General features: G+C 41.4%; 1 pseudogene; it reads left to right on the forward strand.

Moving 5' to 3' along the window:
• The first annotated feature begins 758 nt into the window (after positions 1 to 758).
• LOC101647768 lies at positions 759 to 27,343 on the forward strand (annotated as a pseudogene).
• Positions 27,344 to 27,819: the final 476 nt, after the last annotated feature.

Here is a 27,819-nt window from a genome sequence, read left to right on the forward strand (position 1 = left end):
TTGGTAACTTATATTGGTTCAATCTAAGAAATATAATCTATGTAATTATTGGCCTAAAACTTCTACTCATAATATGTAGGCCATAATGTACCTCATAAAGTAGGAGTTAGCATATCCTTAAGAAACAAACTACAGGAGATGGAGTAAAGCAATTTCCTTCACCCAGGAATTAAACTTTATTATATTTTACCACAGCTCTCTACTGATACATTATAAAAATAGTAAAAAAGATGAAAAACATTTACTTATTTCCATAATGACATTTCAATATTGTTTTCTGAAACCTTACTTGAGAGTATTGAGTTATGGAACTATGTTGAGGCAAAGCACAAATTGCACTAGAGACTTAAGAAATTTTAAAAAATAAGGACATTTCACTTAATCTACAACAGGCCTGCTACCTACTGTCTTATAACTCAAGCAATACAATTCCTAATAACAACTTGAATAAAGAATCCACAAATTTGAAAATTAGAAAGGTACTATGCTCATTGAAGATTTGTCTCCCCTGGCTGCCTGCTGCATTTCCAATAATGCTGTGTTGTGCTATTTAGTTAAAACTTGTTCAGCTAGAATTTTCCCCTCTTAGAAGAGGTGTTTGAAAGATTCCCAATTATTTTCCTTGAATTTCTACTCAAAATAAGATTGATAAAAGATTCTAAGATAACATGATGCCTCTAGAATGAATCAGAGCCGTATCTAAACCCCAGACACATGAATAGATTTTGGGCTTCAAATTAAGAATTAGTTCCTAGGACATGGCCCTGCTGGATGCCCACCCACATAGAGAGGTCACTGAGAATATGGGTGCGGTAGCCAAGTGTGGTGATGCATCTAGAAGAACCAAAGCCTGGCTTTTAGAAGAAATAGCACCTGGAGACCTTAACAGCTTGCCTTTCAACAAGCAGCCATTGAAGTGAGGGGCCAACTAAGTCCGCATGGAAGAAGCACACCAGCCTGTGTGACCCAGAATTGTAAATACTAAAATCCAAGCGTTCTGACAAGGTGGCACTTGGGTGAGCAGCCCACAAGGGGGACTCCATAATGATTAGGAACTCGGGGTCAAGGTCAAGTGGGGGATTTGGGTAAGTGAACTGACTCCTGTATTCAGCCAGCATACTTCCCTTATACAGGAGGCAACCTCCCCAACCCCACCATCTAGCCCAGCTCTGGATCCCCGGGGACCTGCACCCTGGACCCAGGGATCCCCAGCCACACCACTGCAGACCCCACTGCGGCCATCACCCACCGATAGGCCCCCTGCAGACAAATTGCTGCATCTTGAGCCTTGCAGCTGCCCTACTGAGCCTCCTAAAACAGCAGCTGGACCCGCACACTGTGGCTGTCCATCTGTGGCACTCTGCCACAAGTGACCCCTATCTCCCCACGTGGTGGAGGTTCCCACCAGCAATCTTGAGTCCCACCCATTGCCTGCCTGCAGCCCCAGCAGCCATGGCTAGACCCTTTCCACATTCATAGTATTTCATATTATTGGAGATGACTCTTCAGTGACAATGCCCACAACTAAGATGTTGTCGTTGTTGTTGTTAGGGACCATTGAGTTGGTTCAAACCCACAGAGACCCTACGGACAGGAGAGGAAGCGCCGCCTGGTCCTGGCGTCATCCTCACCGTTACTCTTCTGCTGGAGGCCATGTGCACACAGTGAGTTGATCATACGGTGGGCCTGGCTCTTTTCACAGCCTCTCCACTTTACCACGCACCATGTCCTTTTCCGGGGACTTGTCTCTCCGGATACCGTGTCCAAAGCACCCGAGATGAATCCTTAAGGAGCAGTCGCTCCGCCCTAAGGAGCCACCTGGCTGTACATCCTCCAAGACAGACGTTTGTTCGATTGGCAAGCCATGGCTCTTTGAATGTTCGTTACCAACATGATAGTTCAGATGCATTGATTTTCCTGTGGTCTTCTCTGTTCAATGCCCTACTTTCACAGCATAGGAGACCATTGAAATGCCGTGTCCCGAGTCAAGCAATCCTGCTTTTCAACCCTCAAAAGAGCTTTTCTGTAGCAGATTTACCAGTGCAACGAGGCCTTTCATCTATCGACTGCTGCTTCCGTGGGCGTTGGTTTTGAATCCAAACAAGATGAAATCCTTGACAATTTCAACCTTTTTTCAGCTTTTCATTATGTTACTTATTGGTCCAGTTGTGAGGAGCTTAGTTTTCTTTACTTTGAGGTGTAATCTGTGCTGAAGGCTTCCATCCTTGGTCTTTATTAGCAAAGACTACAAGCCTTTCCGCTTTCAGTCAGCACGTTTGAGTCCTCCGCATGTTGACAGTTGTTAATGAGCCTTTCTCCCAATCCGATGCCGTTACCTTCATATAAGCCAGCTTCTCTGAGTATTTGCTCAGCATACAGCTGGGGTGGGTACGGTGAGAGGAGACAGCTCTGATGCACACCTTCAGCGTTCCCTTGTTCTGTTCCCACAATTGCCCTTGCAGGAACATAAGTAATTAAATGTTCTAGAACCCCTATTCTTCTCAAGGTTTTCCATAGTTTGGCGTGATCTATCTAGTCAAATGCCTTTACATGGAACATAAGTAAACATCTTTCTGGTATTCTCTGCTTTCAGCCAGGATCCATCTAATGGCAGCATTGGTATCTCTTGTTCTACATCTCTTCAGAATTTAGCCTGAACCTCTGTCAGCTCCCTGTCAATGTACTGCTGTAACCATTGTTGGATGCCCTTTAGCAAAATTTTACTTACATGTGCTATCAGTGATAGTGTGCTCCTGGTGGCACAGCGGAAACTTACTGGACTGTTCATCGTAAGGTCGACAGTTTGAAAGTAGCAGCAGCTCAGAGGGGGAAAGAGGAGCTCACTACTCCCTTCAAAGTTACAGTGTCAGAACCCACAGGGCCCGCTCTACCCTGTCCTGTTGTGCCTTCGTGAGTCAGAATTTACTGAATAGCAATTTTTTTGGAGTTAGTTCATCTTTATTTGCAATGGATACAAATATGGATCCTTTCCCCTCAATGGCCAAGGAGTTCCCTTCCAAATTTCTTGGCATAGGTCAGGGAGTGCTTCCAGTGCTTCAACGGCTCATTGCAACATTTCAATCAGTATTCCATAATTCCTGGAGCCCTGTTTTTAGCAAACAACTTCAATGGAGTTTGGACTTCTTCCTCCAGGGCCATTGGTTCTTGCTCATACGCTACCTCTTGAAGCTGCTGAACATCAACTAGCTCTGTTTGGTAGTGACCCTGTGTGTTTCTTTCCATCTTCCTCTGCTGATTCCTGCATCGTTCAATATTTTTTCTACAGAGTCTTTCAATATTGCAACTCAAGCCTTGAATTTTTTCTTGAGTTCTTTCAGGTTACTAGATGCTGAGTGTGTTCTCCACTGTTGGTTTTCTAACTCCAGACCTTTGCACATTACATATAATATTTTACTTTGTATGTTTGAACTGCCCTATGAAAGTATCCGTTAAGCTCTTAGACATTATAATTTCTTCAAGTTGCCTTAGCTAATCTGTGATTAAGAGGCACTTTCAAGAGTCCCTTCAGACATTCATGTTCATCTTTTCTTCCTTTCATTTTAATGAACTTGTTTAATGCAGCAAATATGTTCTTGACATGTTCTCAAAATTTAAGTGGCATAGACTCAAGGCCATATTTGGGCGCTCATGAGCTTATTCTAATTTTCTTCAGCTTCAACATGAGCTTAATCAGAGCAATTAACCGTCTATTGTACACACAGCCCCGGGACTGGTTTCGCTGCTGATGTTGGTTTTCCCCACCATCCCTTCCCGCAGATTTCAATGTTGCCTTGATTTCTGTGTACTCCATCTGGAGAGTCTATGTGTGCTGTTGTATTGTTGAAAAAAAGTAAACTTCATTTGCTATAAACAAGTTATTGGTCTAGCAAAATTCTATCATGTGGTACTCAGCACTATTTCTAAAATCAAATCCATGTTTTCTAATTCCTGTTCCTTCAACTTTGCTTCCTTGAAGGGGATATAATCCTATCACAGAGAGCATTGTACTTCAAGATTGATTTCCAATTATCTTCTGGGCCATGAATACAATGCCATTCTTCTTGACTGCTTCATTCCCAGCTTAGTGAATCATAAGATTTTCTAAATCAAAATGGCCAACACCCATCTAGTGTAGTTCATTAATACTTAGGATATCGAACTCTATTTGTTCCATTTCCTTTTTTGGCAACTTCCAATTTTCCTGGATTCATACTTTGCACATTCCAAGTTCTTATCATTAGTAGATTTTTGCAGCTGTTTCTCTCAACCTGATTCTTTCCTCAGAAGCAAATGAAGATCCCAATGGCTCCACTCCCTCAGCCTTACTCCCTCCATTCCTGTCTCCCTGGTTGACGCCACTCCAGGAAAGGAACTGCCCCTCACTCACCGTTTGAGTGCCCCCCACCCTCGGGCACAGTCTCTGACAATGGTCTGCTCACGCAGTATAGAGGTTTATAAAGTATGGGGAAAGACAAAATAGATTCTTGTGATTCTATCAAGTGATCTCCAGTGTTACTTCGATTGTCAAAGCCGTATTTTACAACTACTGGCGCTTCTTCTTGACTTTTCAGCATTTGCCATCTAATCACCAGTAATTATAACTGCATTTTGATTTTGTTTGATTAATTTCAGAGTGCAAAAGTTGTTAAAAAAATCTTCAATTTCTTCTTAGCCATTACTGGTTTGTGCATAAATTTGAATGATAGTCTGGTTATCTCGCCTACCTTACAAGCCTGAGGATTTTATCCTTTTACTGACAAGACTGCATTTGAGAATAGATCGTGAATTTTGGGGGGATAATGAATAAATGGCTCCTCTTTAATTTGTTATCCCTTGTATAGTAATAGATCATATGAGTGTCATTTCAAAACAGGCATTACTAGTCCATTTCAGCTCATTAATAACTCGAATGTCTATTTTTTAGCATTCCATCTCATTGCTTACTACAATTTCCAATTTTCGTAAATTAATACTTTAGACACTCCATGTTCATATTATTAATGAATGCTTGCAGGTAGTTCTCATTTGAGTCATGTATGCAATTACCCACTGCACTTAAGATGCTAAGTTTAGGCAATTTAATTAAGATGTCAAACAAATTAAAGTTCTATAAAGTGTTTCATTTTAATCCTATAGTTTTAAATTACTTGGTTTTACACTTAGAATGTTTCTATTGCATATTAAAATATTTTATTATTCTATTATAAGCACCATGAGAATATAACTTGTATTACTAAAATATTGTTATATTTACCGTCCATTTTAGAATTTCCTGCTACTAAATTTTAGTTTTATAAGGTTCTAGTAAAATATGTGGAACACTCACATATAAATTCTTTATTCATTAATAGCATTGGAATTGTACATTCACACTCTTTCTCTCTTTCCTTTTCCTGCTCCCTATTTTACCTATAATGAAAACTTGGTAATTAACAGGGGGAAGAAGAATTAGAAAGCTTGTATAGTCTCCAATTTTTGATCAGTACTCTTTCCAGATCCCTGATTTTCCTGTTTTCTTGCCAGAATAGCATCCTGCTCTCAAAGGCATTAACAACAATGTAGAATTATTAACGGAATAGGAGAAACTTCCGTAGATCAAAGTGTCAAGGACTGTGGTCATTTGGTTTTAATTCCTCCACCCTCTTCTCCACCCACCAATTCCAACCACCTCATGCACAATGCAATACATGTTCTGCCTCTACAAAAGTGTGTGTCATTATGTTGAAGTATTAAATAGCAGGCAAAGATCTAAAGTTCACAGATATCATCAGTCTAAAAGTATACAGAAGTAATTAAATTACTCATTTCACTTTTTTATGACAATAAGTAGTTACCTTGACCTTTGCTTTCACTAAATTCACTGAATCTGTGTCTGCAGCATTTGAAATATTTCAACAATGACTCAAAATGCAATTTAACTGGATTTATGAGCTCAATAATCCAATGGACCACATGTTCATGCGCTTTAACTTTTTGTGAGCATTGTAGTCGTCTTTATTTGAAATAAGATCTCCGAGGAAGAGTTTGCAATTAGTTACTTGGAGCAGAGTTCAAGGAACCTGGTGCATTTAAAAACTATTTTCTACTTTCTATGTTGCTTTGGAAAGATTTGATTTTCCCACCCCAAGAAGCCAAAATTCATAATGTACTTTTTGCTTAAGTTGCTCACCTAATATTTCACAAACACTGTCTATCACCTCTTTTGTCATAACTTTGCAAAGGTCCCGGTCATGCCGTGAGTTAGGCATTAGGCTGCTAACTGTATGGGCAACATTTCCAGCCCATCCGCGGCTCCAAGTGCGTGAGGTGAGGCTCTCTGCTCCTGCAGTTGTTCACAGCCTTGGGAATCCTCCGGCCAGTCCTCCTCCACCCTGAGGCTGTTGAGTCAGGACCAACCCTAGCAGCGACTTTGGTATTAGGTGGGCCCTCAATTTAAATCTGTCTCAGGTTCGTATACATAACTTTGACATACAAGAGAAGCTTCAATACTTGCACATAATGGTTTTAACGCATTTTAAAATCACTAAAGGTAATTTTTAATTTCATTTTAGATGCATTGAAAGAAGAGTAGATTGTATTCTACAATATTATAAGATGAATAATTGACGTTAGCTCAATTATATATGAGCTACATTATATATGCAGTTCATTATATGCAGCTCACTTCATCATCTGAGCAACATGAGGGGTGGGCACATTGGTTGTTTTCATTTTACAAGAACTGAGACACACCGAGATGAGTAACTTCCCTGACGTCGTACAGTTAATAAGTTATTGATGCAGGTCTGAAACCAGCAGGCAGACTCCCGAACCTAAGCTCTTCACCATATTCACCCAATATTAATTCACCCTAATATCTTCCAGAAACATACCAATATATTAGTCACTGCCAAGCTTTCACTGCTCATTAGATTGACCGAGGGCTATGTGTAGGTAATATAAGCTACCGGCAGACCTTCTTATGTTCCCTTCTCTCCAGGTTTATTATCTAGAAGGAGAGACTATTCATTCTATGAGTCTGAAGAGTAATTTATAGACTGGTATTGGACATGTGGGCTAATATCAGATTTATGGACTTGATTTGGACTGGGCAGGGATGTTTCTCAATATACAATTGCTCTTTTATAGAAAACTCTTTCTTATACACATATGAGTAGCTCTGCATTTGTTTCTCTAGTCTACCCAGATTACCATATTCTGATAACCGGGCACATCTGGTTTCTTCACTACATCTTGCGGCAGCACAGCAACTGCCTTTCTGTTCACAGAAGTTTATGTTAACCTTTATTTCTTCCAGTTCTCTCAGTTATAAAACAAAGCCTCCCTATTTCTAAATAACCGCATCTATTGATTCTCTTGTTTACATAAATTAACATTTGCGTATAAATTACCATTGAGGATCACACAAATAACATTACTTCAGAGCATGATTGAAAGATGTGGAGTAGCTCTGACTAACACAGATTGACGCCCACACTCCCAGTGTACAGGATATCCTTACTTCCTCGGGTGGTTTTGACCTGGCTAATTTTGAGACACAATCTTTATATCATTGGCATTGACAGTAAGTTCTCAAAGAGAAGCCTCTCCTGTAAAGCTCCTGAAAACCCTCATATGATGTGAGGCCATTTATTGTACATTATAGTAGAGGATACTGGAGCACATGATGCTGGAGGAAGTAATAGAATTGGGGTTCAGAAAAATTTAGGATAAATATGATATGATATGTGTAGGATATGTTCAGAAAAATTTAGGAGAACTATGATATTTCCTGTTGCTATTTAAGAGTCTAAAGGATAGAAAGTCTGAAGTGGTTTGTTACAGACATCTTAACGGCTTTCCGTTTCCTTAGCGCAGTCATCTACACCATGTGCCCTAGAGCAAGCAGAAGTGCCTTGTGCTGGAATACATACTGAGGCTGCTTGGCCATGGACCTTGCTGGGTCTGAACCCCTGAAGTATCTTTTGGAGACATCCATTGGTAAAGGGGTTAAAGTATGTATCGCTGTGGCCACCCTAGTCTAGGCCATCTTGGTGCAGACTTCCGTCACATTTGCCTCTCGACCCCTCACTCTTCTAAAATCTTCTCTCCAGAGCATCCAGAGTGAAGGTTCAAAAGCATGAATCACCTGCACAGCATCGCCTCCTTACGACACAAATGTGAACTCTTCTTTCCCCTCATATACTCCTCCTCACGACCTTGATACTTTCCATCGCCTCTGACCAGCTCTACACATTCCACACATCACTCAAACACAGCATCATCAGGGAGATCCTTCCTGACTCCTGATAGGAAAATCCTCACCCCTCTGGCAGCATGACTCTTACATTTGTTTGATCTTCTCAATTAAGACAATGAACCCGAGAGTCTCCACCCAGCCTCCAACCTGAAGGCAAGTCCTATGCTGGCAAGTACTGTGCTGCCCCTTCCTTGGTGCTGTGTACAGCTTCTGGGACAGAACCTTTTGTATATACATGTGAATGGATTTCATTGGCAGTGATACTACTAGGCAATAGACTGTTTCATCACAGTTTTTAAACATTTATAACTAGCAGAAGATGGGCAATACCATATATGACCTATATTGGTGTTTCTCAGGCAATAATGTAGAGATTGTGTGAATATAGATATATATATTCATAAGTGTCCTGGTTCTGTTTCTCTAAAGAACCCTAACTAACACAATTGGCACCAGGAATGGGATGGCAACAGCAGGAAGATGAGATGTCGAGGCATAGCAGAGGCCAGTAGCAAAGAAGTATAGCAAAGCAGTTTCTGATGGAGCCTCAAGCTCTGGTAATGCATGCACTGTTACAGGGACCACCAGCAGCATAGTGAAGCAGTTCCCAACGGGGCTTCAAGCTCTAGCAATAAACATCCAGGTGGTACGATCCACAGGTTGGCTCAGCCCACAGCTAGTGCAGCACACAGTTGAGGCAAAGGACTAGCTCAGGCAGCAGCACAGTGGTGCGATGACCAGGGGGAAGAGAGAGGGAGGTCAGCCAGCCATTTCTCTCAGTTGCCCTCTTGTGACCTGATTAATACTGTAAACTCCACTCACATGTTCCTATGGGAGCCATGTAGGCACAGGAAACCTAACTACCACACCAGGTACATCATGAAGAATTCTTATTCTAAATACTAATATCTGGGCTTTACCGATACACACTCACTTGAAGATACAAACAGCCATTGTGCTTGCCAGTTAACTGAAATGTTATTGATTCAAGTTCATTCAGAGGGACCTCAGAAAATAATTTCTGATGTTCTACTTCTGAAAAATCAGTTATCAAAACCTGATAGAGCACATAAGGTCACCATGAGCTAGAATTGCTCAACGGTACCTTCTTTGTTTTGTTTTACCTGAGGTTCCTGGGCACAACTAGCTTTCATTTGTGGTTGATGGATGGTTTAAATCGTCCTGGCAGCTCCGTTGAAGAAAAGCCCTGATGACCCTGTTCTGTGAGGACTAGAGTCAGGTCAACCCTCTGGAACAATTCTGCTCAGAGAGACTACCTTGAATCAGAATTGTCTGATGGTACAGAACAACAACCCACAAAGAGAAAAGCGAAGATAGTTGAAAATTACACCTGGGAAACTCTATTTTAACAAGACTCCTTGGAGATTTCTTGAAAGAGTTTCAAATAAGGCTACCCCAAGGTCCCCGACAATCGATTGTGAAGTCCCATTGCCATCGCCTTGGCTCAAGAATCACCCTTTGTTCTAAAAACACACAACCAAACTCACTGCAGTTGGTTTGAGTCCCATTCATAGCAACTCTATAGGACAGAGAAGCACTGTCCTGGTGGGTTTCAGAACTGTTCATCTTTACAGAACCAGAACACCTTTCTCGTGCAGAGTGGCTGGCTTCAAACGGCTGCTCTTATGCTTAGCAGCATCACATGTAACCCCACAGCCAACACCCGCAGGGCTTCTAGGCCCTGTGATACGGCTCTTGCCTAACAACTCTTCAATTTCTCTGGACCCACCATACCGCTCTCCTCCGTTATGCTCCTTTCCTCATTTCAAATATGTCCCATGGGAATGTTCCCTAGTCTCATAAATAGTGTAGAATTCTTAGCATCTTTAGGAAGCCTAATCAAATGTTCCTACCCCCACCACTGTAGAATCTTCCTGGACAAAACTAGTCAGTGGCCCAAAACACTTTCATTGTCAATCACTGTGGTAGTTACCTAATCTGGTGTCAAACTGAGAATTCAGAGTCTAGGGGTGGAGTATGGGCTGTCAATCAGGTCACAGCCAATGGGGCCTCTGTGTGGGCATGGCCTTCTCCTGAGGATTTTGGGAACTCCTGTGTTCTTCCTTGGAGGTGGGAGACACTCTCCCTCTTGGCTCATTCCCTGGGAGACTTCCCTGTGGAGAAGACACATGGAGAGAAGTTGATGGAGCCAGACCTCTGGGGCCAGAGAAACCACATGGAGACCCCTGCCAGCATTGAGATGCTACGACACCACTGGATCCACAAGACTTCGCACCCACTGGCCTGTGATCTTCCTGCATTGGTGTCATTGCATGTGTTGCATGAGTCTGAAGAGGACTTTATAGACTGGTATTGAACAGAAGGGCTAATATCGGACTATGGACTTGATCTGAGCTGGGATGTTTTATCAATATTCAACTGCTCTTGCATATGAAGTTCTTTCTTATACACATGTGAGTGTCTCCCTGGATTTGTTTCTCTAGTCTAACAAGACAAACACAATCCCTCCTAGTAACTTAAGATTCTGGTGTTGCACTAAAGCCAATTACATACAGATTAGTCTTTCTGATGCAGTAGTACATTCCTGACGAGGACAGTTTCCATTCATCTCCCCTTTTTAATATCCTGCAGCACAAAGACTTGTTTGTTCAATAACTGGTTGAGTTAAATTTTGTCTAGACCATCCTTTTGATTTATTAGGATGTTTATTTGCTTAATCCCGGTATAAGGGAATGTGAAGAAAATAGGAGGAAATGCGATGCTGAGAGCCAGGGGATCTGGCTTCTAACCTCTTTTCCATGACTGAATTGCCATGTGTCCCCAGAAAGCCCCTTCACATTGCCCTGCCTTTGCTTCATCTTACATCATTTAAACATAGAAATAACTGCTTAGGGCAGAATTAAACACAAATGTGTAAATGCGTCAAAGAGATTTTAATGAACTCTAAATTAAAACAACTACTTTTGGCCAAGCTGACCTGCAAATATATATAGATATAGATATAGGGATAGATAGATAGATAGATAGATAGATAGATAGATAGATAGATAGATAGATAGATAGATAGAGTCTCCTATAAATCTAATATATATTCCTGCTGATGCAAAGTTACCATTTATGTTTCTTGGTTCCAAATATTGGAAATCTACCTTGTCAAGTTAGGCAGAAAGTACATTTCTTGAAAGGCCAGCAGAAGCTCACAGAAACATTGAGAGGCTGTAAGAATCTGAGTAACAAAGGAGGCTGAAGGGAAACCAAGCACACATTTAGGAAGAGGGTGGATGGTTACTGCCTCATCTGCTTAGCAAATGCTGCAGCCCTTGCTGCGACAGTGTCATGAGTAAACTGATCCCCCTTTGGTCTTTGAGTTATTGCTCAAGATGAAGAAGTTCCTCTGTAGTGTCTAGTTAGTAAAGGCTACTTTTACTATCTACCCACCACTGAACGGCCAGGGTCCACAGCATTATTCCCCACCCTCGGACTTCTGTAGTGAGTGATTGGTTCCTTCCCACTGCCACTGTTGGGATGCTAACATAGAGGGAAGATGGTTTGAATCCTTAAGCACTGCGCAGTCAAAAACAATGTGTACCCACCCTAAGCCTCATTTTCCCTATAAGAAACTTTAAAACTTTATCAAATGTTTGGATATTTTGCTTGCAATAATTTGAGCATAGTATTGAACCTTACTAAGTACCTGTCAGAAATCCAATATGCTCACCAGAATGGAAATAAGGGAACCATGGTTCAAAGCAAAAGAAAAAGACTGAATCTAAAAAGAAACATCTGATTAGAGTAGTGTGAAAGACAAGGTTATTATATAGATTGATATCTAGACTACATAGAGAAGTAATTTTAAATGAATTTATAATCAGGACTAAGCAAATCTATACATGTATCAGAAATAAAATTATAAGCAATATTTTTTCTAGAGCCAATGAAAATATGGAAGAGTACAACTTGCCTTGTCTTGATTATAATGATGAGGTAGTATTTTAGGATTTGTGGATATAAGGAGCAAAAATAATGCCCAATCCACCCAACCTTGAGCTAATATATAAGCTTGGACACACAAATATACAGGTATTTACATGTCTACAATGATATTTCTTTTTTAAGAGGTCCTCCTTGTGAAAAGTAAAGGGACTCCTCCAGTTCAGACAATCCAAGTTTGCTTGCTTTCAAATGAGCCCAACGTGTTCAGCCTCAGAAAACCTGTCTGCTAACGCAAACCACTGGGAAGCTCAATCGGTGTTACTGCTTTCACCTTTTCCCCGAAGAGACGCAGCACAATTATTGCAAGAATTTGCCCTAGATTTTGCAGTCCGCTGCTCTAAGAGAAAAATAATGCTGTCAACGGAGTTAATTAAAACGTGTGTTAATAAACTACAGCAGAGTGAAGCAGAAAAAATGGCAAATCAATATCCACATCTCTCATTGGCAGCAATTACACTTATTTTTAAACATGTGTAACCCCAAGCGACATTTTTTATACTATTCACGTAGAGTTTCTCTTCCAAGAAGATCCGATGACTTTCTTCCCCATGTTTCACAGATGTGAAACTAGGTATGTCACAGATGGAGTTGTGTCTCCCCCAAAAGGAGGTTAAAGTTCTCATCCCAATCCCTGGGAACATATCCTTATTTGGAAACTGAGGTTTCCTTGTGCAATGATAGTGATAACTTAGAATGTACCTTGGCAGGTTCAAACCAACCGAAATCCACTGCCATTACGTCCTAGCGCAGCAGAGCCATGCTCCACAGAGTTTTTAATTGTGGGGTTTTCCCCCGTAATTGTGGTGAAAACTCTAAAAGACTTAATTTTTTTATGGGGGGAACAAAAGTGTTATCATTTAATTCTATTGTTTCATGAACTTCTGGAGCCCCTTATTCTATACAGAAAAGCATACAGCAATTCAACAACTTCTACATGCATTATTCAATGAATCATATCTTTAAAACATCAGGTGTGGGAAACTCTCCCTCTATACCCTCTTCCTCAGTGAAGCTCCTCTGGAGAGCCTCCATCTTCTCGCATTACTCAGCACGCAAAGACTGCAGAGACGTTGTCATAAAAATGGAAGCGGACAATCCCTAGGTCTGGCCTCCTATTATTTTCTAGGACGACGAAGCACTCGGCACCGGGTGGTCTGCTGAAACATGAAACGTGAATATCAGTGGAGGAAGTTGAGAAACCTTCTTGGGTCACTGACACAATTAGGAGGCCCAGAAGAGTATTTGATGTTGTCTCTGAAACCACTCTAAAGACTCCCTCTGAAGTGCCGTCTTCAAGTTGAGAAGTCCCTTGTGGTATGTCCCCGTGCTGTTAGGTGCTTCTAGCTTAGGCCTGGCTACATGTTTCCTTTTCAACCTGGCAACGCGGCTCCACAGCAAACGAGGAGGCACCACACCTTCCCAGAGACACTGTGACAAAGCGACTTGGGCGAAGAAGACGGCAGGTTTGGTTCCCCTTAGCCTCCTTTGGTTTATTTTTTTCACTGTTGCCAAGATCAAAGTACTCTTGGAAAGAAAAAAAAAGTCAACTCAAATGTTTTCCTTCTAAAGAGTGTTTGAAATTTACAACTGAGTCGGGTTTAGAGCTGGAAGGAATTATGGAATGAAGGCTGTGAACATCAGCATCGACCTGTTTTTCATTCTATGCCAGGACTCCTCCATTCATCCATCTTTACCCAAGTCTTGCTTACAGTCTCAGAAACCCAAAGGGGCAAGTACACTCTGTTCTAAAGGGTCGCTATGGGTCTAAATCAAGTCGATGGCAGCGCATTTCACAAAGAAAAAGAAGCCCCTACTGTTCATGTAAATATAGTGTCCAGTCACTTAAGGCTTTAATCTGTCCGATTCAACAATTCACATCTGAGTCTGAAGCCAGCCTGTGACTTGTATAATTTATTTCTCTTAATAGTCTTTTTAATTCTATACCATTGGCTAAACGAATAATGCTAGCAACAGAATTACATTGTGGTCCAGGGGTATGATTTATAATGCTCTCTATCATGATGGTAAATGGAGAAAAGATTGAAGTTGTCCAGAATTTTGGCCTGCTTGGATCCACAATCAATGCCCATGGAAGCAACACTCAATCAATAAAGCGACACATTAAATATGTTGCACAAGTCCTGCTTAAAGTGTTAAAAGCAAGAAAATTACTATGAAGACTAGGTGTGCCTGCCCTGACCCATGGTATTTTCAATCACATCATGTGCATATGAAAGTTGAATCTTACATCTAGCTGGGAAGCAACAAAGTCCACATGGAAGAAGCACACCAGCCTATGTGATTATGAGGTGTCGACAGGATCAAGTATCAGGCTTCAGAAGATGCAAAACAAATAATCCTATCAATGCAAATGAGTGGGGGGAGGCGGGGTGGCGACCCAAAGCCCATCGTAGAAAATTGGATATCTCCTCACAGAAGTGTCATAAGGAAGGGGAGAGCCAGCCTGGGTGCAGTACAGCACCAAAAGACATACAAGATTCCTCTACTTCTTTAATGCTTCCTCCCCTATCACCTCCATCCCCCCACACTATCAGTACCCCAGTTCTACCTTACAAATCTGGCTGGCCCACAGGTTGTACACTGGTACATATAAGAGCGCTGGCCACATGAAATCCAGGACAGATTAAACCCCCCAGGAACAGTAATGGGAGTAGCAATACGATGAGGGTAGGGCAAAGGTGGGGAGAGAAAAGGGGAACTGATTGCAATGATCAACATATAACTCCCCACCTCCTACCCCAGGGTGACAAACAACAGAAGCATGGGTGAAGGGCAACAGCAGATGGTGTAAGATATGGAAATAATAATAATGTATAATTTATCAAGAGTTCATGAGGGTGGGAGGGTTGGGGAAGGAGGGAAAAAAAGAGCTGATACCAAGGGCTCACGTAGAAAGAAAATGTTTTGAAAAGAATGATGGTCACATGTTACAAATGTGCTTGATACAATGGTTGTATGGATTGTGATAAGAGCTGTAAGAGCCCCCAATAAAATGATTTAGTAAAAAATATTTTAAAAAGTTGAACATTAAATAAGGAAGAGCAAATAAGAATCAATGCATTTGAATTGTGCTGGTGAAGAATATTCCGAGTACCCTAGACTGCTGAAAGGACAATCAAGTCTGTGTAGGAAGAAGTAAGGCCAGAGTGCTCATTAGAAGCCAGGCTATGGAGACTTCATTTTAGGTATTTGTACGTATTGTCAGGATAGATCTGTCTCCTAAGAAAGATATCATGCTTAATAAATTAGAGAGGCAGAGAAGGAAAACGAAGAGCTTCAGTGAAATGGATTGACCCAGTGGCTGCAGCCCTGGTCGCAAGCCTAGAAACGATTGTGAGGATGGCGTGGGACCGTACAGGGTTTTCTTATGTTGTGCATAAGATCACCATGAGACCACAACCAACTTGATGGTCCCAACAGCAACAACTACCAAAAACGATCATGTGAACCAGAGACATATATAAACCATAAATACATGAATGAATTCTGGCCCAAACTAAGACCAAATGGCCCTGCTCAATATTTGCCCTCGTGAAGTGATCAATGAAGATATGGGTGCTATAGTGAAGTATGGCAAAGAAGCCAGATGGCTCTCAGAAAGCATACATAGCATCTGAAGTCTTTTTTTTTTAAACATTTTATTAGGGGCTCATACAACTGTTATCGCAATCCATACACACATCAATTGTGTAAAGCGCATTTGTACATCATTCTCAAAACATTTTCTCTCCACTTAAACCCCCGGCATTAGGTCCTCATTTTTCCCCTCCCTCCCCGCTCCCCCCTCCCTCATGAGCCCTTGATAGTTTATAAATGGGTATTTTGTCATATCTTGCCCTGTCCGATGTCTCCCTTCACCCACTTTTCGGTTCTCTGTCCCCCAGGGAGGAGGTCACATATAGTTCCTTAAGTCTTAAAGACATCTTCAAACAAGCAGTCCTCTGAGTGTGTTAGACAGGGTTCTCTGCTCTAGAGAAACAAAACCAGGACATCTGTGATTAGATAGATAGATAAATATATACAGCACAAAGTAATGTAACAGTTAATTAGCCCACACTGCAGTACAGAGGGCTCAGTTCAACGGTTAATATACTGTTGAACTCCTTCAACTCATGAGGACTGCTGAGTCCAAGGTGAAGGAAGCAGACAGCTGAGTCTTCTGTAGAGCAATGCAGGGCAGGTCACCAACAGTCAGCCAGGTGACAGGATCCGTCAGTCCTGAGCTCAAGTGATGTAGACACCAGCAGCGTGGCGAAGCAGGTCTCAAAGGAACCTCAAGCTCTAGCTACATGATCCACGGGCTGGGTGTCCCTCAGATAGTATAGCTTACAAGTTGAGGCAGAGAACTAGCTAAGGTCACCACATGCTGGTCCGATCACCAGAGAGCTAGAGAGAGAGAGGCAGGGCTGCCTGAGCCATTTGTCTCTTTGTCCTCGAATCAAACTGTGACTTGATTAATCCCACATGTTGGCACAATAAACCTACCTGTCACACTGAGTGAGGCAACAACCAAGTCCACACGGAGAAGCACACCAGCCTGATGTAATAAATAACAAATAAATAATAAACCCAATAATAAATAATAATAAACCCAAATACTAAATAATAAACCCCTAATAATAAAACTCAAATAATAAGTAATAAAACCCAAATCTGAAGAAAGAAATGGAATCAGAGGTTAAATTCAGAAAGCCTGGTTTGCTGAAGGCTATGGAGAGCCCAAAACCCTTTTTCAGGGTCTGCATGTGGATTAAGCCTCTAGTGAATCCCTCCAACCAAACTCGAGGGATATAACTACCCTTGCTATCAGACAGAGAGCATGATAAAGTAGTTGTGGCAGATATAGTTGGATAAAATGTAACGCCTTATCTTTTTTTTTTTTTAACGCCTTATCATTTGATATCCCTTTTTGACCAATTTTAAAGTTGTTTCCGTTTTTAATATTTTCTGCTTTCTTTTCTGCTGGGCCTTTTCTCAGTTTTCCCCCCTCCTTTGTCATTGCCATTGGCTTTCTGTTGTTATTGCTATTTGGTGTTTGTTTGTGCTTTGTATGAATTTCTGTATACAAAATCCAGGATAGGTAAATCTATAGATAGAGTAACTGAATTAATAATTACCTAGGGACATAATAGGGGAAATTGAGGTTAATGAGGAGCTAACAATAATGAGGACAAGAAGAAAACATTGGGGGGTGGGGTGGTGAAAATATTAAGAATTGAAACAACTTTAAAATGGCTCAAAAGGGAAATCATATGATAAGGTGCTACATTTTAACCTAACTACATCTGCCATAATTGACTTTCAAGTGCCCTCTACCTAATAGTAAGACGATTCACATCGCTGGACTATGCTAAACATTCAAATATTTCAAAAAGTTCTTTCTGAGCAAGAATTGGTTGTATTAATGGGGTAAATCCAAGTTTCAATGAAGGCATTCATCAAAGAAAGGTGCAGGAATTAACAGAATTTCAACTGAAATGTTTACCAAGCTAATGAATGGAGACACTCATTCATCTACACCAAGAAATTTTAAAGCAAGCTGCTTGGCCACCAGACTGAAATATGTGTGCCCATTTCAAACAAAGGAGTCCCAATAGGATGCAGAAATTATTTTGAAAATAGCATTAATGGCACTCATTTATTGCCATTGAGTCACTGCTGACTCACAGCACCCTCCTGTGGGTTTTTAGGATTGTAACTGTTTTGGGTAATAAAAAGCCCGTGGTTTCTCCCTTGGAACTGCTGGTGGTTTCAAACTGCTGACCATGTGGATCACAGCCCAATGTGTAACCACCACAAACATCAGGGCTAACATATAAGTAAATTTTTTTAAGATAAATCTAATAATGGCTGCAGAAGTACATTAATAAGGAAACAGATTCAGCAAAAGATATGGGATAGGGATACTGTGTTAGCTTCATAATCTTGTGTCCACTTGAGGGTATTGAGAGTGAAGGGCTGGAGTCTAGCTTACCAATCAGGTCACAGCCTGATGATGTCTCCTTCTGGGTGTGGCTTCTCATTTGGATTCTGGGAACTTCCTGTGTCTCTCTGCCTTCATAATCCTGTTGACAAGCCACCCAGAGGCTTGCTGAGCCCTGCAAGGGGCCCCTCTCTGGGCTTCACCTCCCTGTTGAAGAGCCACACTGAGAGAGCTGGAGGACCCACACGAAGACCTGCACCAGCGCTAAGATGCTTTCACCACCAATGGATCCACAAGACTTTTCACCTGCTGGCCTGTGGTCTTCCTGCATTTTTCATCATTGCATGTGCTGTGTGAGTCTAAAAAGGGATATGTGGACTATTATTGAACTTATGGGCTAATATCAGACTTATGCTCTTGATCTGGACTAGGCTGGGATGTTTTCTTAATATACAATTACTCTTTGATATACAGCTCTTTCTTAGGCATATATGAGTGTCATCTGGATTTGTTTCTCTAGTCAATGCAGCCTGACTCAGACATCATTGTTGATTCAAAGATCTTGTTTGAGAGAAGAGACACTAGAAAGTGTTGACTTTTTTTTTTTTATTATACAAAGGCATTTGTCTATGTGGGCCTTAACAAATTATGGATAACCTAGCAGAGAAGAAAATGCCAAACCACTTCATTGTGCTCATGAAGAACCCCTATCAAGGTCAAGAAACACACGAAATAAGGGAATAGCACAAGATTTAAAATCAGGAAAGCTGCAAGTCAGGCTTACATACTTTCACCATATGCATTCCATTTGTGTGCTAAAGTAATAACCCAAGAAAGTACACTGTATGAAGTAGAATGAGGCATCAAGACTGGATGAAGGCTTGTTAAAACCCACCACAAAAAAATGGCCCAGCCTTGCTTACTGAAAGCAGGGAGGACTTGAAGCTCTTGCTGGAAAAGATCAAGGATTTCAGGCTTCAGTAGGGATTACAATTCAATGCAAAGAAAAACAAAATCCCCACATTTGGACCAATCATGATAAGTGGAGAAAAACTTCAAGCTACCAAGTATTTAATTTTACTTGGATCTACAATCAAAGATGCATACGAGAAATGAAAGAGTATATTGCATTGGAGAAATCCCTATATCTTACTTCAGGCCTCTCTTCTGATGTTCCTCTAGACTTGAAACCTCTGACTTTTCTGTTAGCAGCACAACGCGTTCTTTCACCTGCAGGAGTTTTACCTGGTAGTAATGCAGATTTCTGTCAAGTGGTAAACTGTGTCTGCTTGCCTCTGTCTTAGTGATGTCATTGTCCATTGATCTTTGTCTAGATCCATTATGTGGGGGACCTGGTCACTTTATGGGCTACACATTGGGCTGCTAACTGTATGATCAACGGTTCGAAACCACTAGCCACTCCTCAGGAGAAAGATGAGGCTTTCTACTCCTGTAAAGAGGCTCTAGGAATTGGTGAGATTCAAATTGAAGTGTTTTAACAAGATGCTGAAGCATTAGAAGCACTTATTCATCCATGCCAGGAAATTTGAAAGATACCTACTTGGCCAATTGACTGGTAGAGTTCCATATCTATAACCCATTCCTAAGAAAGATGACACACAGAATGCCAAATTATAGAACAATATTATTAATATAACATGCAAGTGAAATTTTGCTGAAGATGAGCCAATGACAGTTGCAGGAGTAAATTGACAGGAAGTTACCAGAAATTCAGGCTGGATTCAAAAGAGGCCATGGAACAAGAGATCACTGTTAATGTCAGATGTATCTTTGCGCAATGTAGAGAATACGAAAAAAGGCCTTTGGTTGTGTTTTATTGACAGTGACAAGGCATTCAGCAGTGTGGATCATAACAAACCATAGATAACTTTGAGAAGCATGGGGATTCCAGAACACTTTATTGTGCTCATGTGAAACTTGTTCATAGATCACGAGGAAGTGTTGTTAACAGAACAAGGGAATACAGCATGGTTTAAAATCAGGAAAGTTTTAAAATACAGTATGGTTTAAAATCACGAGGGTTGTATCCTCTCATCATACATATTCAATCTGTATGCTGAGCTAATCATCAGACAATCCGGCTTCTATAAAGTAGAATGAGGTATCAGGTTGGAGGAAGGTTTCTTAATAACGAATGGTGGCATGCATATGACAACCTTGCTTGCAGAAAGTGAGGTGGACTTGAAGCACTGGCTGATAGAGATCAAGGATTGCAGCCTTCAGTGTGGATTATGATTCCGTGTAAAGAAAACAAATTCCTCACAACTGGACCAATAGACAATATCATGATCAATGGAAAAAGCATTTAAGTTGTCAAGGCTTTTGTCTGCTCTGGACCCACAATGAATGCTCAGGGAAGCCGCAGTCAAAAGAACAAAAGACAAGCTGCCTTAGCTAAATCTGCTGCAGGAGACTGCTCTAGAGTACTGAAAAGCAAAGGAGCTACTTTGAGGACTACGGTGTGTCTGACCCAAGCTATGGTATTTCAGTTGCCTCGTAGGCCTGTTGAAAGTTGGACATTGAGTACGGAAGTCTGAAGAGGAGTGTTGGCATTTGAATTGTGGGGCAGGAGAAGGAGACTGAAAGTACTAGGGACTGCTCAAAGGACTAAGTGATGTGCTTTGGGAAAAGTATGGCCAAAGTGCTCCTTAGAGGCAAGAATGGCAAGGCTTTGCCTTACGTGACTTGAACATGTTGTCCACAGAGGCCAGTCCCTGCAGAAGGACATCATGCTTGGTAAAGTGGGGGGCCAGGGACAAAGAGGAAGGCTCTCTGGGAGATGGACGGGCACAGCGGCTGCAACACAGGAACATTGTGAGGCCTGGGCTGTGCTCGGTCCTGCTGCACATGGGGGTGCTGTGGGTTGGAACTGACTCCATAGCACCTAAAACTAGCAGCAACAACAAAGATTTAACGTTTCTGGAACCCCAGGGGCAGTTCTGTCATGTCCTATAGGGTCGTTGTGAGTTGGAATCAATTTGATGACAGTGAGCATCATATTGTTAAGCATTATAGAGTCTGTCATTGTGTTATTCCTTCTTCATAGATTAGGTAAACGCATATTTGAAGGGAAGTTTCTTCTCATGTGTTACTTGTTACCTATAAAGTACAGATGTAGGATTTCAGGATAACTTCTTTATTCTTTGCCTATACTGAGCACTTTTCTAATCAATGGGATAATTTCCCAGATTATTTAGAATATATTTCTTCTGACTATCATTATAAACTCATAGTGTTAATTATACGCGAGGAGTTCAAAAAGTTCGGGGGGAAAATCCACTATCTTTTAATTTCATTTTTCCAAGAACTATTTGAAGTCCTCATTTGTTTGATGAGGTTCCATCCACTGACATTCATATTTTTATTGATTTTACCCTATAATTTGATACTGTGAAATTAATCAGATTTTGAGTTCTGTGGTCCTGACATATATAGTCTTTGATCGTTTCCTTTTTGAAAAGTTAAAAAGTAGAAGTTTTAAGTTCATTTAGTTCTAGCCTCTCCCTCAGACTTGGCCGCAGCAAGATTCTTGGATTCCTTTAGAGGGATATGATGTAAGACAAAAAGTTGGCCCCCAGGCACAATACTTACATTCTCATTGACATTTATGAGTGTTTTTCAGTAGAAGAGCAATGGGAAAAAATGATTTAAGAAAATATTAAAATGTCCTTACAGATAATTTATTCCAAAATAAGACAAAAGGATTTTACTTAACCCACATCTTTATTCAAAATTTACATAATTCCTTTTTTGTTTTGTTTCATAATACAAAATTAACAGTGTCAGAATGAAATAACACTGAATCCCAACCAATTTTCTTTATTTCATATTAAAAATATAACAATGTCACAATTACATCAAACATTAAAATAATTATTAAAAGCCCAATTATCTTTAAAAGCTATTGTGCAAGTCATAGTAGCTGTTCTTTTTCTGGGAGTGTTGATAAAATGCGTCTACTAAAAAATTGGTTCATTGCATTCAAATTGTCCAATTCCTTTGCAAAATTTTAAAATAATATTCCCTTATTTATGTTTTCAGTGTCTTTAATATCTTTATGGTCTTTGTGGTACCACAACTAACCCATGCATGTTACTCCTCACTTACAAAGTAGCTCAATATCAGATCATTAAAAATCATTTTAGTAGTAAAAAACTACAATTTCACTATTTGTTGCATTCGTGAAGTGTGTCTGGTATGAGTCAGTGGTTTGGCAGGTGTGTAATTATGGAATTTGTTCTGTAATTATGTGATAGGGCTAGGAAACTGTGATCAAATTGGGCAGCTCTCTACTGTTGTCATCAGCCTCTGTTTGGTAATCTGAAAGGGTCCTCCTCCTCCTTCCCGCATCTCAATGTACATATAACAACCTGAAACCTAGCCAATCGCTGAATGCAGCCTTGGCATGTTGGTCATTTCCATCTTTTTTCTTTGTGTCTCAGCGGTATGACGCTCAATCTCTTGTCGATTTGACATTTTAAACTATACATAATCTCAAAATAAAAACAGTTATAAAATCATACTTGGGCCTAATATAACTCTCATGCAATTGAAAATATGCCAACCCCACTTAAAGCTTGCATTTTATAAGTGAACAAAACAAAAAAGGGTTGATGCCTATATACAAGGAGGAAATATTCATAACAACCAGTCTTCATTTCTGCATCTGATGGCGTGGCGTGATGAGCTCCGTCTCCCACCATCATTGCGTAGCCCTTTTGCCCTCACTCGGCTGTGACTCTGCCGGGTGAGTTGACCCAACTCTTAATCCTGAAAGGTCTGAACTTTTATTAATTATATGGCAATGGAGCTGCTATAGTTTTCTATGGCATTTAATCATAGGGCATAGTAGCACTAAGAAATGTAATAAGGAATCACTTGAATTCCAGACATGCTATTGTTCACTTTCATTTTGTAATATTAATCCATTTTATCCTTGGCTATTAGAATCAGTCATAGCACCCATGCAGTCACTCCTTCCTCTTTCTATTGATTCAAAGGCACAGGGATGAGGAGTCCAAATGGCCCAGGGGATAAGGAGCAAGTTCAGTGGAATCAGTGTGGTCTCCCCAAGTGAGAGTATGCTTCTTCTCATAGCAGTAAGACTCCCAGTCCCAAAGAGCACAGGCGCTCAGAAACAGGAAGCAAACGTTTTGCTAGGGGGCCACTCAGGGTAATAATCAGTGGTCCCATGCCCATTTCCATGATGGAAAGTGTCCAATATCATAAACTTGCCACCAGATTGCTTGTTGATGTCTCTGCAGATTGGACCCTGCTGCTGGCCTACTGGGCACTCAGCAGGAGCAGGGGCCAAATTGGCCTGTATTAGTGGAAGTTCATGTTGCTGAGCCCAGATATAATCTCTATGCCTGCCACCATTCCTACTTCACTCATGAGCCAAATGAGCAATGACAGAAGTGACTAGCAAAAGAAGACTGGTTTCCACAGAATGTGTGGCCACTTGATGAGTAAAATCAATTCTTGACTGAGGTAAAGGATTCACAGGAGACACAAATATCTTCACTTTGGGGCTCAATTCAGAGAGATCTAGTAACATGCCTCTTTCCCACACCACCTTGTCACCAATTCTCCAATCCTGCTCCTTCAAAGTCTGGGACTTGATAGAGGGGCTGTAACCCAAGCTAGATTGGCACTCACGTGACCTAGAAGCTGGCTGCTTGCTCAGATCATATGAATATGCAGAGCATTTCCCATTTAGTTCATTCCCAGGGACACTCTGCCTAATGACCCAAGACCATCCATCCCAACGAGTCAGACGATTCTATTTCTCCCTTTATTCAGTTGTCCATGTCAGCAACCTTACCCAGTCTGTCTTGGTTGATTAAGTGCTGCAACTTGGCCAATCAAACTGATTGTACCTAGTTGTTTTGATTCAATTAGGGTAGTTTCTGCTCCAATTATGAAAATGGTTGTATACATTATACATGCAGTTGTATATATGGGGGAAATTAAAACCCCGAATCATAGCTGACTTGAACGATATGGTGCTGGAGGGCGAGTTCCTTAGGTCTGAAAATAGCAGGCCATCGCCCGTGAACGGCGCAGTGCTGCGCATGAAGACGGCAGAGGAAGGGGCGGGGCTTTATCCTGATGCGCAGAAGGTCTATCTGAGTTGGGTCTTCTTTGACAGCTACGAACATCAATAACTTCATTACCTTCTAGAAAAGGTCTTCACTTTCTTTGCCTGGCATCAACTGGATGCTGTGAGAAGCAGGTGCTGTCTCATGGTGAATGCTTTAGATTGGGTTTCATCTACTATTTCCTGATTGTTGGAGTGAGTTAATACATTCTTTGTATAAATACCACCAGAGCACTCCTTTATTCTTCCCTGTGTATCACAAACAGAGTATCTGATATCAACCTGTCTGATTATTTGTGATGCCTTTTAAAATTGCTCACTACTCAGTTACTATTTTTCCATTGTAATATGTTGACTTCAAGGCTCTGCAATATCTTGTTTCTCATCTCACCCAGCCATTGATTTTAGGGCTCGTGAATGTTTCTTGATTGGTATTTGTATTCATTGCATTCCTTATGCATATATTAATTAGGAATCTCTTGCCTTCCTATTTACTCATTCATCTACGTGTTTGATGATTCATTTGTATCAATAAGGATATATCCTTTTATTAATCCATCATAGCATTCTTTATTTTGTTGCTCAAATGATCCAAGATTTTGCCACTAAGAGTCCCATAGAGTTGGCTAATGTGTCCTTTTTAACACGTCTCAGTCAATTTAGGAGCCCTTCCTTACTTGCTGGCACCCCAAGTTTTAGGCTCACCACGACAGTTCCCACTTCTAGCAAAGAATCAGCTAGCTTTCTCAGGAGCTCTGATGCTTTCTGTTGTTGAGCGGTGGCTAGAAAGAAAGATGAGGCACAATGGCGCTTATTCGCACTGGAATGCCATTGGTACTAAACCGACAAGTGTTCCGTGCATCAACCATCCTCGCTCCGCCGCTTCCCCTCCAATTCTAATCCAGCCTAATGGAGCGTGGGAGCAGCAGCCGGCTGGCCCCCACTCGCTGCAAGGCCGTGCTGTTGTTGCCTATTGCCCAGAAACAACTTCACAGGATACCGATATTAGAAAAGGTTACTCTGACACTACCATACAGTGAGGCAAAACAGCAATCCTGTTTGTTTTTTGTGGTCAGAGACAAATACAAAGACAGACTTCCCACATGCCAAGCATCCTCTCTTGGTTAAAATAAGGGGCTGCTATTTCTTTACTGTTCCGTACACAGTTACCGTCTTGGAAACCCACAGGGAGGTTGCTATCAGTCACCATTGACTGGGTGGCAGTGAGAGTAACAATATTTCTTTACCAGTTATAGTTATATTATCATTCAATTTTGTTCTCCCTAGAGATAAACGTTGCTGAGATACACAATCACAATATTTCCCTGTTGTGTGAGCCCATCCAATCTAGAGTAAATCCCTATTTCCTTTGACCTGCTCTTAATTCACACAAATGAAAATCCAAATCTTCAGTTGGGTTCTTTATAACACGCTCTGAGTCAGACACCTCGCGGTTCCCTGTGGTGTGAGATCGCCCTCACCGTAATGACCACTAAACCCGACGTGTTAAATGACAGGCCTGTGTCCCTGATTGCCTCGGACTGCAGGCCCCAGCTGCAGTGGACTTTATTCTCATCTTCCCCTTTTGAGAAATTGCAACCCACCCCTTCTGCAGTTTGAAACCTGGCCCTCATTATTCATGGTGTACTGATTTGTTGGGTTTTTTTATTTTAAAATACACATCAGAGTTGTTGAATTGCTAACTCAAACTATGATGAAAAACAAGCCAGAGATCAACACTTGTCACCAGTGTTTTGTTTGGAGCTTTAGAGGAAGCCAAACACGGTTTCTCAAGTCCGCCTGCCCCGTGACCCACCGCAGTATGACTACAGGAGTCACTTCTACACGAGCTCATGCATTCCTCCTGTTTCCCATATCACATTCCTCCATGTCAGGTTTCTTGCAATTGTATTGGATATGGATTATTTCTTTCTGAGGAGATAAAAAATGAATTTGGTTCTCAAAGTCAGAAGTCACAAATAGATATGTACTCAGAGCAAAGGGCTCAGCGGGTGACTCCACAGACTCTCCAGGCATGCAATCAAGAGACTCCGGCCTCTCCCTGAGAGAGCCCTGTGAGCCAACAGAGTGCTAAGTGTTGGGAACTTGTCCAGATGCAAGGCCTAGTCCTCTCACTTCCAGGGTGCTTACCAGCTCGCCTCAGCCCAAAGGTCCTGCAGGGCCCACAGTTCCAGTGAAGCCCTCGGGTGCCCCGAGCCCTGGACATTGCTCGGAGGTGGTTCACTCTGATCTTGGCCCGCGTGGTAATGCCTAGTTTGCTGGGTGATGAGGAGGAGCCTAGGACAGAAGGGCAGATTCCTATCTGCTCTTGAATCAATATGTAAAGAACCAACCAAGTCCAAGGTAAAAGTGTTTTGCAATGCAGAAAGACTTCAGTTAAAGCAACACAAACAAACATGGAAACTGTGTTGAGGAAGGATTAAAGATCTCAGAAGTGAATAAAATGAAATAAACAATGCAGGCTCTTCAGATGAATGTAAATGCGGTAGAAATTAAGACACTCAGGAAAACCACTGAGGACTATATCAATTTTTGCTAAGAGAAGCTTTAGGCCGTTTAGTAACGGTGCCGGTTCCGTAGAAGAAGAGGCTGCGATCCCCGTTGGCTGTCACCGCGCAGAGATTTCATGAAGGAGTTGTCTTTAAACACTTAGAGAACTACAGTCTTACAACACTGAAATGGATTTGGGAGAACAGACTGGGGATTTAATTGATCATTAAAAGACCTTGCCTAGAGCCAGAAGAGCATCCAAGCAGTTAAGTGATGGTGACAGATGCTACTAGATGGATCCTATTTCCAGGTGAAAGTTGTGTTCCCATCAAAGTGAAGGATTCTGGCACTTCCCTGGAAATGGTAGCTCTGCGGTAAAGAAGAATCACAAGATCCTGACTGCTGTCCACACAACATCCAAGGAAGCAGTTACTCTTCAGAGGGCAATAAAGGAACAGACAAGGAGGTACCAGCAGAAGAGGACGATGATTCCCTGCCTTCCGAAAGGCCACCACAGCTGCCAGCGACTGCACCTGCCAGTGCCGGACAATGAAACCCGAGGGAGTTCCACTTTGAAAGGTGGAAAGTTGGAATCCCTGATCTACATAAACAAGTCAAGAATCGTTTAAGAGAAAAGATGTTCAAGCTGTGTAAGCTCAAGGTCCTGTGATGAGCCCATGTTCCCTCAGTCAGTCACGCACTTGTAAATCTTTAAGTAGGAGACGTCTGCTTGTAGAATTTCCCATCTTGAGAGGGTGTTACTTGTAAAGGAAAAGACTCATTTTTCCATTAAGAATTATGAACGTTTGAGTTCAGTATATGGACATTTACAGTTTGACAAACTGGCTTCAGGAGGAAAGAAGACTGGTGTGCTGGAGTCATTAAATCAAGAAAGATGGGACATCAGCCATTCCTGCGGAAAATTTACATAGCCTTGGGGGGAAGGGATGTAACTCAGGCCAATGATGGAACTTACCAGAAAGTTAGCAAATTCTAATGATCTCTATGTGGAAAGATTGCCAGGAAACA

Source organism: Echinops telfairi, unplaced genomic scaffold (genome assembly GCF_000313985.2).
Source record: "Echinops telfairi isolate 266 unplaced genomic scaffold, ASM31398v2 ScPeMD7_2573;HRSCAF=3158, whole genome shotgun sequence".
NCBI lineage: Eukaryota > Metazoa > Chordata > Mammalia > Afrosoricida > Tenrecidae > Echinops > Echinops telfairi.